Raw genomic sequence first — 15,920 nt, forward strand, 5'->3', positions numbered from 1 at the left:
GTAGCCTAGTTCTTAAGTCAGAGCACCCTAGCACCACCCAGGCCAGTGTCCGAACACCCCAGCTGGCCTTAGATGCACATCATGGGATTTTTCTACTGTGTAAATTGTCCAAACTGGTGATTTTTTTAATAGTCACAGACTGTCAACAAATAGCCCAAAGTAGAAATCGGAAACATTCATTTTGGAATCCCTGCGTTCCCCTTAGGACCTTACACAAGTCACTCCAACCTCCCCAGTTTCTCAGTTCCGTGGTTGTTAAAGGAAATGACAAAGGATGAGGCCGTTCCTTCTCTGGCTCCATTCTAACGTGATCGTATGGCTCGATTACAGGGGAATAGTTCAAAGTTGGTGCACTCAGCTCCCCATTCATGATTTTCAGTCAACAATGAACTGAAAATATCTCTTATACATTGCATCAGTAGTAGACATGTACAGATTTTTCCTTGTCCTTATTCTCTGACAATAAAATATAGCAACTACACACACAGACCTTATATCATATTAGGTCTTATACGCAATCTCGAGATGAGTTATTCAACACATATGGATTTTGATAACTGAGGAATTAATGCTCCATAGACCCTAAGGGACAAGTGCTGCTTAACCTAAAGCACAGAAGCCTTGGTTACTGCTATGAACAGCAGCTCTGTCTGCCTCGGGCAACAGAAAACGGAATTCAAGGACGCAGACAGAGCAAACTCCAGCAGTCCTGCTCAGAGCCTTGGGACTTCTGCTTTGATGCCGCTTGCTCCCTGATATCCTCCATAGAAAAGAGTTTCACAGTGAGTCAGAGTGGAGCAAAGTCAGAGAGTTTATTGACTAAATAGAAAACCAAGACTCAGTTGAAGAGACGCAGGTGCAGGCATCAGGACAGGAATGCACTTCAGCGTCACAAAAGAAGAAGAAATTCCTGGGGTTCAGATAGGTAGAGACAGAAATCAGAACCAGGGATCTTTCCTTCCTCGTATCTCCTCTACTTCCTATAAACTATCCTATGTCAGTTCCCCCTTGTGGGACTTGGATACCTTAAAGTTCGGGGTTGACTGTGACTGAAGATCAGCCTTCTGAAGCCTGGGTGTGGGGCTGGGACACCGACCCTAACTATCCAGGAATTGAAAGTCTCCACCTACCTAATGGAAGGGAGGAAGGGTGTGAGAAGAGCAGATCTTGGACAATAGAGGATCATGGCTCCATGGGATTCTAGAAGAAATGATACATTTTTCTGATACATTGGGCTGTATAAACAATAAAGCATAGTAAAGATTGTAATGGCTAGGCTCAAAATCAACAGTCAAAATAAAGTGTCTTTTCCCACATGAGAAGCTTGGGAAACATGAATGCTAGCCATGAATCACTGAACCACAAGGCAGATGGGGTTGGAGAGCACTTGCTGCTGTTGCAGAAAACCCTCCCTAGCACATACAGGGGCTCACAACTGTCTGGAACTGCAGTTCCACAGAATCCAACACCCTCTCCTGTCCTCCATGGGCACCAGGCACATATGTGGTGCACAGACATACATGCACACAAAACCCCCATGTGCACTAAATAAAATCTGTAAAAGTTATTTTATTTTTATCATTTTGTGTATATGAGTGTTTTGCCTGCGTGTATGTCTGTGTACCACATACATGCAGTGACCTTGGAGGTCAGAAGAGGGTATTGGATCCCCCGGAACTGGAGTTACAAATGGTAGTGAGCAGCCATACTGGTTTTCTGGGTTTTCTGGAAGAGAAGCCCATGATCCTAACCAGCAAGTCATTGCTCCAGCCCCAATATGTAATATTTAAAAGACAAAAAACTCAAGCCAGAGTCGGTCATAGTTGTAGTTTAACATACCAAGTCAAGGGTGCCACAGTGTTCATTCACCAGATTATGAAAACTTTACCTATATACATAAGCATGTTGTGTGTGTGTGTGTGTCTATCTGTTGGTCTGTTTGGGTTTTGATTGATTGATTGATTGATTGATTGATTGATTGATTGATACAAAGTCTCATGTAACAGGCTGGCTTTCAAGTTGCTATGTAGCCGAGAGGCTGACCTTGATGCCCTGTCCTCCTGCGTCCTCTTCCCTTATGCTAGTGAGGACAATGTGCTTCCTGACAGATGTGCTTCCCCATGCTGGAGAATGTTTCTTCTTTGGTAGAGACTAACTTCTGAGCACAGTCTGGCTCAACCTCAATTAAATAACTCCTCCACAGCTACTCTTATTTGACCAAATAATCACGGATGCAGGCTATTTCCAGATTTAGGATGACTACAGACAGAAGACCTCCCTTTCCAGAGGAACAAAGAAGTCATTCCTGTGAAGTATGGAAGATTCACCTGGCAATTCAAATGGATTCCTGATGCTGATTGTAACCCAACCATATTACTAAAGGAAATTGATTCTCTGATAGCAAATAGATTTGGAGAACTGGAACCAGACGGGCTGCTTCTAGTGGTTCCAAGTGGTTTTGTGGTATTAACCTCTGTCCATTGACAGCTTCTTCCAGAATGGATTGGCAAAGGACTTTAGGACCCCTGTGGATGCAAGGGTGCTGGATAGAAACTGCGAGTCCTCCTGCAAATCTCCCCACTGTACAACACAGACAGAAATCTGACTTTCATTGGCATAATCATCTGCTTTCCAATTACATCCCTCAAATAGGATCAGTAGATATATTATGCCATCTGGGACCACAAAGTACACACCAAAACCCTTAATGATCCACCTCAAGGGATCTTACTGCTAAACTCAAAGGTAACTTTTTGTTTCTTTCGTTCTTTTCTTTCTTTCTTTTTTTTTTTTTCATTTTGAGACAGGGTCTCTCTGCATAGCCCTGGCTATCCTGGATCTTGCTCTGTAAACCAGGTTGGACTCAAACTCACAGAGATTCACCTGCTTCTGCTTTCTAAATGCTGGGGTCAAATGTGAGCATCACCATGTAAATGATGCCGAAGCCATCCTACAAAACTGATTTTGACTGAGTGAAAGCAGGAACCTGTGCCATCTTCACTGTGGAATGCTGTGTATATAACACCCCACAAGACTTATACTAAAACGACCTACTCTGTTTTGAGTTTCAATGGTTGATTATCATGATGACTTTCAGATACAACATGTTGACTGAGGTTTCTGTCCCGCCCAGTCTTGCAGCCGTTAAGTCCCAAAGAATCATACAGAGGTCTACATTAATTATAAACTGATTGGCCTATTATCTCAGGCTTCTTATTAACTCTTATAACTTAGAATAATAATTATAAATTATAATTCTTGTCTGTGCTAGACACATGGCTTGGTACCTTTTTCGGCAAGGCAGTCATGTCTTGCTTGCTCTGGTGTCTGGCTTCCTCTGTGTTTGGGTGATGACTTCAGACTGAAACTTCCCTCTTCCCAGAATTCTCGTTATCCTGCCTCTACTTCCTGCCTGGTCACTGGCCAATCAGCGCTTATTTAAAATACACGTGACAGGGTACAGAACATTGTCCCACAGTACTAACACAGTGAAAAATGTCCTTCTTTTAGCATTGACCTTAAGACCAGCTCTGACAATCTGTTCTACGCTTTATGGTCTACACATTCCAGTGCCACAGGTGATGATATCTTTTCAGATTCCCAAAGAATAACCCTCTAATCTCTAAGTTAACCTTCTCATGTTTCCCTTAGGTCACGCATGGGAAAGCTTCCAATCCCAGAGAGCTCGCTGTGCAAGCATAGGACCTGAATTTGATTCTTAGAACCTACATAAAAAAGCTAAGTATGCTGGGGTGCACTTGTAGCTCTAGAGAAGGGAAGGCAGAAGCAGATAGGTCCCTGGGGCTCAGTGGCCAGCCAGGGTAGCCAAATTAGTGAGTTCCACCTTCAGTGAGAGACCTTGTCTCAAAATAGATAATAAGTAAATGAACAAACAAGCTAGAGTAGATAGCATCCTGAGAAACAATAGTCCAACTTGGCCTCTGGCCTCTACACATACCTGCAGGCACACATCCATCCATGTACACACACACACACACACACACACACACAATTACAATTCCTGGAAGGCAGAAGCTACACCCTATACAGAACACAGATGCTTCAGACATGTTAACTCAAGATTAAGAGATCTAACTCTCAGAGCAGGGAATTGACGCAGGATAACTAGTTAGAAAATAGAAGGGGACATGAAACAGGGAAGGGCCCCCTTCATCCCTGGTTCTTATTTTGTCCAGAATCCCAGGAATTTCTTTATAACTAACCAGTCACCTGCAAAAGAACTGCTCTCCCTTTTTGGAGAATCATCACAAACAAGCCTGTGAAAATGCAGTCCAACCTTCCTGTAACCTATGTACAAATAAGGGTCCGTTGAATCCGGGTTCCTATCTGGGCTGGCATTCCCTTCTCTACCGGCAAGCCCTCATCATATACCTTTAAAAAGTTCTTTCTCCAAGGATAGAATTCTGAGGGTAACAAAAATAAATATACCAGCATATATATATATATATATATATATATATATATATATATATATATACTTTGCCGACTATCTAAGCTTATTTGTATGTGGGGTAGCTTCAAAGTCCAGGGTCACATGTGCAGCTGCTTCTGGGATCCTGGGGTCCATTCCTGTGCTGTCTTCTAAATCTGCTGACTTTGGCCCACTCTCACCCTGAAATTCTTTTCTGTGGAGGACATCAAGGAACCAGCAGAATCTGAGAAGAAGCTGTGAGGCTCTAAGCTGGACTGCTCCACTGTTCTGCCCGTGGTATAGAATTTCTTATTTAACAGAATTTCAAGTGTAACATTACCAGAAAGGGCAGGTGACCCAAATTGGTGCTAGACCAAGGATTCTGTTTTAAGACGGAGAACTACTCATTCTGTGCCACCATGTTTTACTTGACAAATAGACCGTTATAAAGCTCTAAACATAAAAATAGCTTCTGGTGTCTAGTAGGATGGTCCCATCTGTGGTCTACGCCCTTATTTCCAGGTCTCCGCTCTCAAGGACACAGCTCTGCAACTTCAAAGCAGTGAACTGAGCTATGGGGAGACCTTGAGCGAGGAACTCATCCCCACATCATGAAGTTAGTCTGCAAGTTCTACCTTATTTCTCCTCATAACCAGGGCACGGGATAGGCCATTGGCTTGTGAAAGACAGGAGACTCACTAAGTGTGTAAGCATTGTGGCTCAGATGCAAAGGGATCCCCGGTAGTCAGGAGCCAAGGAATACTAAGCATTACAGTTTGGAAAGCATTCTGGCAGTCAGGGGTCAGGGAATACTGAGTGTTACACCTCGGGTGGAAGAGCATTCTGGCAGTCGTGAGCCAGGGACTAGCACAGGTCATAGTAAGCATAGTCCCTTTACAGCCCTTCTGTAGGATAAGGCTTGCCCAATGTTACAGCTCTGCTCTGGCAGGAGAGGGCTTCCCCAGCAAAGTTTTTACAATTCAGCCCAGGTGCCCCAGAGCCTAACAACTCCACTCTGCTAGGGGAAGGCCTCCCCAGTTCCTCCCTCTCTGGCGAAAGAAGTTCTTCACCCAAACCTCATTCAAGAGATTTATTGGGAAGGAAGGATCCAGGAGAGTGGTTGCCTCTGCCAGGGTGGGGAAAAGGCAGCAGCAAACTGAAGAGGTGCAGGGTTTACATAGGACTCCTTAGGGGTGGCGCTTTTCCAGGGAGATTTTCAGGGTGGGAATTGGTCACATTTCAGTCCCTTGAGTCCAGATTGGCCAGACCTCTGCTCAGGGATTAGTTGGTTTTCTGATCAGGGATTGATTCGTTTCCTTGCACAGGAATTGGTTGCTTCCCAGCTTAGTTGGTCAGGGACAGATTTGACTTTGGTTTCAGGGTCAAACTGTGTTCTTTTCCCTGGCTTTTTAAATTTTTTTTTGACCCTAGTTTTGGGGCCAGGGCATATTTCTTTCACTAGCTCTGATTCTAGGGCCAAAGTGTATCCTCCCCCTTCCCTGTGTAACAGTCCTAGAACTCGCTCTATTGACCAGGCTGGCCTGGAATTCACAGCGATCCGCCTGCCTCTGCCTCTTTAGTGCTGGGATTAAAGGCATGCACCACCACTGCCAGGCAAAAGTGTGTTTCTTTGGCATTGATTTCAGGGCCAGGGTGTCATTTCTTTGGCTTGGGGGTTCAGGGCTAAAGCACTTCTTTCACTGGCTTGGGTGTCAAAACCAGGGTGGGTTTCTTTCACTGGCTCTTTTACCCTACAGAAAGAGTACCTTCTTCTTTGGAAGGCAAGAAGTTACTGGCTGAATGAGAAAATATGCAGAACTGGACTGCTGAGAGCCCCAGTGAGCAAAAGTACTTATCATGCAAGCCTTGGGAGCGGGAGTTCAATTCCTGTAACTTGGAGTGGAAAGAGAGAACCTTGCCCAGAAACTTATCTTTAACATGTCCATATGCGAACTGAGGCTCAAGTGCTCCCTGCGCCCCCGCCCATCATACACACAATGATGAATGAATGAATGAATGAATGAATAAATGAATGATAGCGTCCTGGGTTGAGCCACAATGCCGAGGCCTTGCTAGGCTGTGTTGCTCCTAGAATCTTCCGCAACACGAAGGAAAGACAAACCGCGGTCTCATCATCGCTTTGCGTCTTGCGGACGTCGAGGCGAGCGAGAGGAGTCCAGGAGCCACTAGGACTTCCTTTCCTCAGCCTTGTGGGAGCCCAGTGCTCGGTGCCAATCATCCGGCAGGCCCCGCCCCACGCAGGCCCGTTTCCCACCTTCCCCAGCGCGCGCGCTCTCGCTCCCTACGTGCGCGCGCCGGCGCGAGCTGTGACGTGACGTTGGCGGGCGCGCGCAGCGTGCCTCCCGGAAAGGAGCGGAACCTCCGGGAAGCTGGTGAGCTGGTGGCCGGGATGCGGTGCGCTTGTGGCCGCCCGCCCTCCCGGAGCCGCGGCCGGCCCAGCAGGTGAGGCCGGAGTCCCGTGGAGCTAGGGCAACGGGAGGCCGCGGCCCTGTCCAGTCGTCCCCGCCGCCACATCCGGGCGGCCCGCCGCAGCCCCGTGACCCCGGTGACAGGTGCTTGTCCCCCGGACACCGTGGCGGATCTCCGGAGAGTCCTGAACCCCTGGCGACTGTGGGTTGAGGGAAAAGGGCTGTCGCTTCTGGGGCCTAATGATCCCCGTCTGCCGCCCGAAATCTGTCACTGTCGCATGTATAGCGGCATTTATTTGCTTTGCTCTGCGATTTGGGGAAGTTTCTTGTTAGATTTCCCCGTGGAAAAATGGAACTGACCGGGAGATAGAGTGATGGTGCACGGTTGTGGTCCTCAACTTGAGCCATACAAGGACCCCCTTTTAAGGGACAAGTCTCCTCTTCTCAGAACTATAACCCCAGAACCTTCAGGGCGCTGCAGAACCCAGCTAGGTGAACACAGGTGCAGAGACCGTATGCCACTAGAAAATAAGAGATGCTTTATAATTCAAGACCTGCATGCTACACAGTGGACTAGAGGTCAATAATAATTCTAAGTTAGACAGTTAACGTTAGGGTGCGGTCTCTAATGTATTCAACTTTTGTGAGGGAAAATTTCCTAAATCTCCATTCTCAGAGGGCCCTAACATCGGCGTGGTGTTATGTGTGAGTTGTCTTTGTTTCTGTTTTGCTAATTGTTTGACATAGTTGTAGAACTATGCTTATTTATACAAGTAGTTTCTTTTTTATTTTTATTTTTTGCTTATCTTAATGTTGACTTACTACCTGTGTTCTAAGTATTATTACCGTATATTGTGTGACTGGATGCTGTCTGTGTGTGGGGGGGCACATCTAGAGAGAGAGAGAGAGAGAGAGAGAGAGAGAGAGAGAGAGAGGCATATTTCTCACCCCAGTCTGGAGTTTAGAGGGCAACTTTCTAGAGGTTCTAGGAAGTGAACTCGAATAATTAGACTTGGGCAGTGAATACTTTTACCTGTTGAACTATCTTGCCAGCCTCTACCACCTGTTTTAATTGCTCATCGAATTCATAGCCTACATTCTTTTGTTTTGTTTTTCAAGACAGGGTTTTTCTGTGTAGCCCTGATTGTCCTGGAACTAGCTCTTCTAGACCAGGCGGGCCTCAAACTCACAGAGATCCGCCTGCCTCTGCCTCCCGAGTACTGGGATTAAAGGTGTGCACCACCACCACCTGGCAATAGCTTACATTCTTTTAGCCCTATCAGGGAATGTGTGATCTGAGACTTTGAGAGGGAACAAACATGGGAGTTGATCTAAGGCTCTCTCTTCTCTATGTATGTTTAGTATGTTTCTTTAAAATAGGCTACACCTGAATCATGAGCTTTAGAGTGCAGGAAGACAATTAGAAAGTATAGCAAGCTAAATCTAGATTTTTAAAAATAATATCCAGTGGCCTTGGAAGATGTGTAATAGTGCAAGCAGGATGTGAGGAGGGAGAAGTGTTATTAAAAGCTAGAGACCAATATTAGAAGAGCTTGTGTAGAATAGGCCCACCTTGCCAGAGCAAAGAGATATTGGGTGAGGCAAGAACACGTTGTTGATATACGATATCAGAACAGTTGATGGAGTGAGGATTTCAAGTACTACACAGAGAAGTTGTTATTGATCTGCCGGCTTTCAAGTTTTTCTTTGGTTATACTTTGAAGGTAGTGTTTCATAAAGAGTATTTACAGTAAAAGCAGAGCGGTTTACCACAAGATCTGCCTTCTTGTCTGCTGTGGTCACCTTAGATGTGTGGGATGCCTGGTGAAGAATTGAGAGGGTCCTGCAGCTGGGGAGGTGCATAGTTGGTAAGGTGTTTGCTGTGAAAGGGTAAGGACCCAAGTTCACATCCCAGCACTGGGAGAGGATGAGGAGCAGGGGATCTTTGGAGAGCATTGGGAACCAGCCTAGCCAGCCGATTGATGAGCTCCGGGTTCAGTAAGAGGCCTTGTTTCAGAAATTAAAGTAGAGATTGAGAAGACTCCTGATGTTGACCTGGTCTGTGTGCACGTATACACGTGCACACTCATGCATACACAAACACATGTATACCTGAACACATACGAACATACAGATACAAAAGAATTAACAGAACTTGATGAGTGATGGAATGTTGGTACAGGAAAAGTGAGACTCAAAGCTGAAGACCATGTAAGCATGTTAGTGGTGTTACCTCTCTTGGAGCTGGAGAATTCAGAAGTTGATGTATTTTACCCACACTTGACTTAACTGAGTTTAAGGTCTCAGGGCTTTAATAAACTGGATATATGGACCTCGGACTTGAGGAAAATCATTCTGGTGGAGACTGCAGAGCTGGTGCAGGGAAAGTGTGGTCTGAAGATGACCATTCACAGTGCTGACCGGGGTAGTATGTGATTAGTAGGGAAAGCTTGACCAGGACGTGCTACTTAAAATGACCGTTGGACATGAATATGGAAGAACCACAGAGCATGCGTGCAGCTCTGTACATCTTAAAGTGTTCTGCTGTGCCTTTCGCCAACAGCTGAGTCACTTTTACACAGCAGCCTCCACTTCCGAGAGCCCTGGCAGACAGTCATTTCTTACAAGCTCTTCCTTGTTTGCAATTGTTCAAGGCTCTCCTTTAATCCTTTGATATTTAAATGATCCTGTTTTGAAACTCTTCACCTCATCTCAAGCTTTCTAGCTCCGGAGTTAGACTCTCCTAGTCTAACCTGGATTTGATTGGCCATATTCAGACGCGCTGTGATTGTTAGTATCTGTTGTTGACTTGGTTGGATTGAGAAATGACTCAGAGATGAGTAAGGCCACTCTCAGCCATGTCTGTGAGGGGGATTGACAGAGCAGATTAGTTCACTCTGAATCTGAGCTACTACCCAATAGGCTAGGTACATCAATGGAGTCTGAAGAGGAAAAGGAGGAAGCCAGTTAGGGATAGCTCAGCATGCTCTTTCTGTGCCCTCTTTCTACTTCCTGGCTGCCATGCCATGTGCTGCTCTGCCTTGACCTCTGAAACCGTGAGCTAAAATGAGGCCTTCCACTGTAAAAGGCTTTCTCCCAGAGGCTTATTACGGGATGAAGAGTCAGACTAACCCAAGTCCCATAATACTTGTTTACTATGTGTGTGTTTTTCACCAAATGAGCTTCAAGGCTGATGTGTATCTTCTTCTTCTTCTTCTTCTTCTTCTTCTTCTTCTTCTTCTTCTTCTTCTTCTTCTTCTTCTTCTTCTTCTTCTTCTTCTTCTCCTTCTCCTTCTCCTTCTCCTTCTCCTTCTCCTTCTCCTTCTCCTTCTCCTTCTCCTTCTCCTTCTCCTTCTCCTTCTCCTCCTCCTCCTCCTCCTTCTCCTTCTTCTCCTTCTCCTTCATCTTCTTCTTCCTCCTCTTCCTCCTCCTCCTCCTCCTTCTTCTTTTCTCATAATGGCAGAGACAGGACTGAAGAGATGGCTCAGCAGTTAACAGCACTAGCTGTTCTTCCAGAGGACCAAGATTCAATTTCTTGCACCTCCATAGCAGCTCACATCTGTCTGTAACTCCGATTCCAGGGGATCTGACATCTTCCTGTAGACATAATGGGAGAGACTCACCAAAAAATTGCTGCATGAACCAGATGGACTTTGTATTTGTCACTGTTTTGTTGTTGTGAAGAAATACTATGACCAAAGCAATTATTTTTATTGTTTTTATTGAGCTATACATTTCTCCCCTACCTTCCTCCCTTCTCCCCTTCTACCTTTCCCCTGCCCATCACACTCCCAGTTTACTCAGGAGATCTTGTCTTTTTTCTCTCTTAGGGTTCTCTTTGTTGTTTAGGTTCTCTGGTGGTTGTGGACTATAGGCTTAATGTTTAATATCCACTTATGAGTGAGTACATACTATATTTGTCTTTCTGGGCCTGGGTTACCTACTCAGTATGTTTTTTTCTAGTTCCATCCATTTATTTGTGAATTTCAAGATGCCTTTTTTTTCTGCTGAGTAGTACTCCATTGTGTTAAATGTACCACATTTTCCTTATCTATTTTTTGGTTGAGGGGCATCTAGGTTTTTTCCAGGTTCTGGCTATTACGAATAATGCTGCTATGAACATAGCTGAGCAAATGTCCTTGTGGTAAAATTGAACATCCTTTGGGTATATGCTCAAAAGTGGTATTGCTGGGTAGATTGATTCCTAATTTTCTGAGAAACCGCCATACTGATTTCCAAAGTGGCTGTACAAGTTTGCACTCCCACCAACAATGGAGGATTGTTCCCTTTACCACACAGCCTCTCCAGCATAAGCTGTCGTCAGTGTTTTTGATCTTGGCCATTCTGACAGGTGTGAGATGGTATCTCAGAGTTGTTTTGATTTGCATTTCTCTGATGGCTAAAGAAGTTAAACATTTCCTTAAGTGTCTTTAGCCATTTGAGATTCTTCTGTTGACATTCTTTGTTTAGATATGTACCCAATTTTAAATTGGATTATTTGGTACTTAAGTGTCCAGTTTCTTGAGTTATTTATATATATTGGAGATCAGTCCTCTGTCAGATGTGGGGTTGGTGAAGATCTTTTCCCATTCTGTAGGCTGCCATTTTATCTTGTTGACTGGGTCTTTTGCTTTACAGAAGCTTCTCAGTTTTAGGAGGTTCCATTTATTAATTATTGCTCTCAGTGTCTGTGCTACTAGTGTTATATTTAGGAAGTGATCTCCTGTGCCAATGATTTCAAGAATACTTCCCACTTTCTCTTCTATGAGGTTTAGTGTGGTTGGTTTTATGTTGAGATCTTTGACCTACTTGGACTTGAGTTTTTTGCATGATGATGGATAGGGATCTGTTTGCATTCTTTTACATGTCAACAGCCAGTTTTGCCAACACCATTTGTTGAAGATGCTTTCTTTTTTTTTATTTTTAGCTTCTTTGTCAAAAGTCAGATGTTCATAGGTGTGTGATTGATAATCGGTCTTCGATTTGGTTCCATTGGTCCTCCTGTCTGTTTTTATGCCAATACCAGGCTGTTCTCAGTACTGTAGCTCAGTAGTAGAATTTGAAGTCAGGGATGGTGATACCTCCAGAAATTCCTTTATTGTACAGGATGGTTTTGGCTATCCTGGTTTTTTGTTTTTCATAAGAAGTCAAGTATTGTTCTTTCGAGGTCTGTGAAGAATTTTGCTGGGATTTGGATGGGTACTGCGTTGAATCTGTAGATTGCTTTTGGTAAGATTGCCATTTTTACTATGTTAATCCTACCTATCCAAGAGCATAGAAGATCGTTCCATTTTCTGGTGTCTCCTTCAATTTCTTTCTTCAAAGATTTAAAGTTCTTGTCATACAGGTTCTTCACTTGTTTGGTTAGAGTTACCCCAAGATATATTCTATTATTTGTTGCTATTGTAAAGGGTGATATTTTTCTGATTTCTTTCTGAGCCCATTTATGATCTGTATATAGGAGGGTACTGATTTTTTTTTTTTTAGTTAATCTTGTATCCTGTTACATTACTGAAAGTGTTTATCAGTTTGTAGGCGTTCCCTGGTAGAATTTTTGGGGTCACATATACATATATATATATAGATATATATATATCATTAGCAAATAATGAAAGTTTTACTTCTTCTTTTTCAATTTGTATTTCCTTGATGTTTTGCTGTCTTATGCTCTAGCTAGAACTTCAAGTACTATGTTGAATAGATATGCAGAGAGTGAACAGCCTTTTCTTGTTCCTGATTTCAGTGGGATTGTTTTGAATCTCTCTCTGTTTAGCTTGATGTTGGCTGTTGGCCTGCTGTATATTGCCTTTATTATCTTTAATATGTTCCTGCTCTCTCCAAGGCCTTTATCATGAAGGGGCGTTGAATTTTGTCAAAGGCTTTTTCATCATCTAATGAGATGATCATGTGTTTTGTTTTGTTTTTCCGATTTGTTTATATGGATTACGTTGATAGATTTTCATATGTTGAAACATCCTTGAATCTCTGTGATAAAGCTTACTTTTCGTGATGATTTTTCTGATGTGTTCTTGGATTTGGTTTGCTAGTATTTTACTGAGTATTTTTGAATCAATATTCATGAGTGAGGTTGGTCTGTAATTCTCTTTTTTAGTAGTGTCTTTGCATAGTTTGGGTATTAGGGTAGCTGTAGCCTCATTAAAAAGGGTTTGGCAATGTTTCTTCTCTTTCTATTGTGTGGAACAATTTGAAGGAGTATTGATATTAGTTCTTTGTAATTCTTGTAGAATTCTGCGTTGAAACCATCTGGCCCTTGGCTTTTTGGGGGCAACTTTTGGTGACTGTTTCTATTTCCTTAGTGGTTATAGGTTTGTTTAATTTGCTTATCTGGTCTTGGTTTAATTTTGGTATGTGGTACTTAATCCAGAAAATTGTACATTTCCTTTAAGTTTTTTCAATTTTATGGAGTACATGTTTTTGAAATATGACCTGATGATTCTCTGAATTTCCTCTGTATCTGTTGTTATTTTCCCCTTTTTATTTCAGATTTTGTTAATGTGGATATTTTCTCTCAGCCTTTTGGTTAGTTTTCCTATTTTGTTGATTTTCTCAAAGAACAAACTCTTTGTCTCATTGATTCTTTGTACTGTTTTCTTTGTTTTTATTTTGTTAATCTCAGCTCTCAATTTGATTATTTCCTGTCGTGTAGACCTTCTGGGTGAGTTTGCTTCTTTTTGTTCTAGAGCTTTCAGGTGTTCTGTTAAGTCACTAGTGTAGGATTTTTCCAGCTTCTTTTTGTAGGCATTTAGTGCTATGAACTTTCCTCTTAGCACTGCTTTCATTGTGTGCCATAGATTTGTGTATGTTGTGCAGTCATTTTCACTGAATTTTAGGAAGTTTTTAATTTCTTTATTTCATCCTTGACCCAGTGGTGGTTCATTCGAGCTTTGTTCAGTTTTCATGTGTTTGTGGCTTTCCGCAATTAGTGTTGTTGAACTCTATCTTAAAGCCATGATGATCCTATAAGACATGGGGTTATTCCAATTTTTTTGTATCTGTTGAAATTTGCTTTGTTACCGAGTATGTAGTCAATTTTGGAGAAGGTTCCATGAGGTGCTGAAAAGAAGGTATATTCTTTTGTGATTGGGTGAAATGTTCTATAGATGTCTATTAAGCCCATTTGAATCATAACATCTATTAGTTCCTTTATTTCTCGGTTAACTTTCTGTCTGGTAGACCTGCTCAGTGGTGAGAGTGGGGTGTTGAAGTTCTCACTATTAATGTGTGGGGTTTGATGTGTAATTTAAACTTTAGTAATGTCTCTTTTATGAATGAGGGTCCCCTTGTATTTGGGGCATAGATGTTCAGTATTGAGATGTCATCTTGATGTATTTTTCCTGTGAAAAATATGAAATGGTGTTCTTCATCTCTTCTAACTAACTTTAGTTTGAAGTCTATTTTGTTAGATATTAGAATAGCTACACCAGCTTGTTTCTTAGGTACATTTGATTGAAAAGTCTTTTCCCACCCCTTTACTCTGAGGTCATGTCTGTCTTTGTAGTTGAGGTATATTTCTTGTATGCAGCAGAAGGATGGATTGTGTTTTAGTATCCAATCTGCTAGCCTGTGTCTTTTTATAGTCGGTTTGAGTACATTGATATTAAGGGGTTTTAATGATCAGTGATTGCTAGTTCCTGTTATTTTGTTGTTGTTGGTGGTGGTGGTGGTATTATGTGTGTTTCTCTTCTTTGGAATTTGCTGGTGTGGGATTATCTATTTTCTGTGTTTTTGTGGGTGTGGCTCACTTTCTTGGTTGGAGTTTTCCTTCTAGTACTTTCTGTAGGGCTGGATTAGTGACTAGGTATTGATTTAATCTGGTTTTGTCATGGAATATCTTGTTTTCTCTGTTGATATTGATTGAAAGCTTTGTTGGATATAGTAGTCTGGGCTGACATCCGTGATCTCTTAGTGTCTGCATGACTCCTGACAGGACCTTCTAACTTTCATTGTCTCCATTGAGAAGTTGGATGCAATTCTGATAGATATGCCTTTATGTGTTACTTGGCCTTTTTCCTTTGCAGCTCTTATATTCTTTCTTTATTCTGTATGTTAGTGTTTTATTATATGGCAAGGTCGGAAAATTTTCTTCTATGATTTTGTTGAATTTATTTTTCTGTGCCTTTGAACTGGGCTTCTCCTTCTTCAATTCCTATTATTCTTAGGTTTTTTTTTTTTATGGTGTCACAGATTTCCTGGATATTTTGTTCTAAGGATTTGTTGGATTTAACATTTTCTTTGACTGACGTATCTGTTTCACCTATCATATCTTCAACACCTGAGATTCTCTCTTTCATCTCTTGTGTTCTGTTGTTTATGCTTGCTTATGTAGTTCCTGATTGTTTACCCAGATTTTCCATTTCCAGATTGCCCTCGGTTTGTGTTTTCTTTATTGCCTCTATTTCTTTTTTCAAGTCTTGAACTGTTTCTTTCACCTGTTTGGTTGCTTTTTCTTGATTTTCTTTAAGAGATTTGTTGATTTCTTTCAATTTTTTGTTTGTCTTTTCCTCCACTTTAAGGGAATTTTTTATTTCCTCTGTAATTCATCTTCATAAAGTTATTTTAAGGTCATTTTTTTTCTGCTTTATCAGTGTTAAGATGCTCAGGTCTTGCTGTTGTAGAACCACTCGTTCCTGGTGGTGCTGGATTGCTCTTTATGCCATTGAGTGTATTCTTACCCTGTTGTGTAATCTTCTCTTCCTCCAACTGGAACAGGTGGAGCCTGTGTTTTAGAGGTGTCTCTAACCCTCCAATTGGTGTAGTTGGGATCTGTGGCTCCTTTGATCGTTCCTTCAGGTGTAAGCAGGGCAGCACCTTCTGTAATTGTTCCTCCAGTTAACTACAGCCAGCAACTCAGATGGGCGGTCCTCCTGGTGCAGTCAGTGGCTATTGTTCTTAGATTGCTTCTCCAGTTGCAGTCAAGGTTGAGGCTGAGACTCCCAGAGGTCACCCTCAGTGACAAACTTTATCCAACAAAGCCACACCTTCTAATCCTTCTCAAATAGTGCCACTCCCTAATGATTAAGCATCAGATACAATGAAGC

At 42.6% G+C, this 15,920-nt stretch overlaps 1 protein-coding gene across 3 annotated transcripts in view; it reads left to right on the forward strand.

Annotated features, from left to right (window-relative positions):
* The first annotated feature begins 6,750 nt into the window (after window positions 1–6,750).
* Entpd4 (ectonucleoside triphosphate diphosphohydrolase 4) overlaps window positions 6,751–15,920 on the forward strand; it is a 33,395-nt gene continuing 24,225 nt past the window's right edge. For 2 of the 3 annotated variants that reach the window (XM_048421837.3, XM_048421841.3), the window contains exon 1: window positions 6,751–6,895. The gene's annotated coding sequence lies outside the window, so the exon portion shown is untranslated. Of the gene's footprint in view, window positions 6,896–6,982; window positions 7,006–15,920 lie in introns of those variants that run through there. The other variant, XM_048421839.3, reaches the window with a different exon arrangement.

The sequence above is a fragment of the Myodes glareolus genome, chromosome 12 (genome assembly GCF_982192425.1).
Source record: "Myodes glareolus chromosome 12, mMyoGla1.1, whole genome shotgun sequence".
In the NCBI taxonomy this organism is placed as follows: domain Eukaryota; kingdom Metazoa; phylum Chordata; class Mammalia; order Rodentia; family Cricetidae; genus Myodes; species Myodes glareolus.